This window comes from Hetaerina americana, unplaced genomic scaffold, assembly GCF_022747635.1.
Source record: "Hetaerina americana unplaced genomic scaffold, ioHetAmer1.1.p SCAF_9, whole genome shotgun sequence".
In the NCBI taxonomy this organism is placed as follows: Eukaryota; Metazoa; Arthropoda; class Insecta; order Odonata; family Calopterygidae; genus Hetaerina; species Hetaerina americana.
In genome coordinates, this window is record NW_027287538.1 from 54761289 (window position 1) to 54762612 (window position 1324).

General features: G+C 36.4%; 1 non-coding gene across 1 annotated transcript; it reads left to right on the top strand.

Moving 5' to 3' along the window:
* Window positions 1-792: 792 nt before the first annotated feature.
* TRNAR-UCU (transfer RNA arginine (anticodon UCU)) lies at window positions 793-865 on the top strand. Its single transcript has one exon. It is a non-coding gene; the product is annotated as a tRNA-Arg (tRNA).
* Window positions 866-1324: the final 459 nt, after the last annotated feature.

Sequence of the window (1324 nt, forward strand, 5' to 3'; positions counted from 1 at the left end):
TGAAGATGAAGGCAAATTATCACGTGGCAGGAACTGGGACCTTGATTTATTGATTCGACTCGAAGCTATATTTCTTTTATGTATAATTTTAGCGAATAGTAGCGAAGCTATCCCTAGAAAAGAAGCATTTGACGACTACTGAATAAAACAGGCAAGCACATAGATTTAAAGGTTATATGATTCCTACGCCAGAAATGAGATTTGAGAGAGTGAAGTCAGTATTACTCTTGTGCGGTATGAATACTCTTAAACATCTAATACTCTAGTCTCTCTAAAAATATATTCAATCAGAGTCTAATAGTTTCATGATAGTAAGAATAAAAGCGATCAAAAAGGTTGAAGGGATTACTTGTTAAATCCGCACATAAATCTGAAAAAGGAATTGCAAATTTTTCAAACACTAAATGGAGTTTCAAAACGGAGTCCAACAGGCACATGAACGGGAAACTTCCTGATTCTATGTATTTTTCCCCAGCTATGAGTTTCCTAATGCTTTGTTAACACGTATGGTACAGACTGTGCCCAAATAATCCAAAAAATAATATCCTTGTTTTCTTTGGGTTCGTACACTGCCGATAGCTAAATTGACCTCATTTTTAAATTTCGCGCCTGAACGATGCCACGCGGGGTCTTGCACACTCTGGGTTAAGGTGGCTCCCCGGGGTGTGGCTGACTATAGAACTACCACAGGTTTATTTTGTATTTCCCTGCCGGATATCCTCAAAAATGTATTCACTGTCGATAGCACTTGAAAGATGTATCCTAACATGAACTGAGAAGAATAAAATCAATGTCCCTTTGGCGCAGAGGATAGCGCGTTGGACTTCTAATCCAAAGGTCGTGGGTTCGATCCCCACAAGGGATGAAATTTTTTCTACGTCCAATTCAGGCAAGATGTTCAGTCAAGATTAAATTCTAATGCAATTGTATGTTTAATTTTGATTCGCATTCATTTCCTCTTTCTGTGGACTCTTTTCATTAATTACTTTACTGCATTCATGCATATTGTTACATTTCTTGAAACTTCGGATCGCTTGCTGTGGCAATGAGTGGGAGTTTTGTGGTTATGCTTTGCAACTTTAACTTAACAAACATTAGATTGAGTCTAATCTTTTCATAAAATTGGTTGCTTGTAAATAGGAAAATGTAGGACATTAATAATCATATGTTTCTTTATTCTTTGGTACCACACCGTCTCTATTTTCTTAAATTACCAAAAGTAACACACATGATTTAGCAAAACGCTAATTATTTTAGGCCCCTTTTAGCGTGGAAAAAATTTGCTAATTATTCTTTTATTTCCGCTAGTATTTGCGTGAAAACA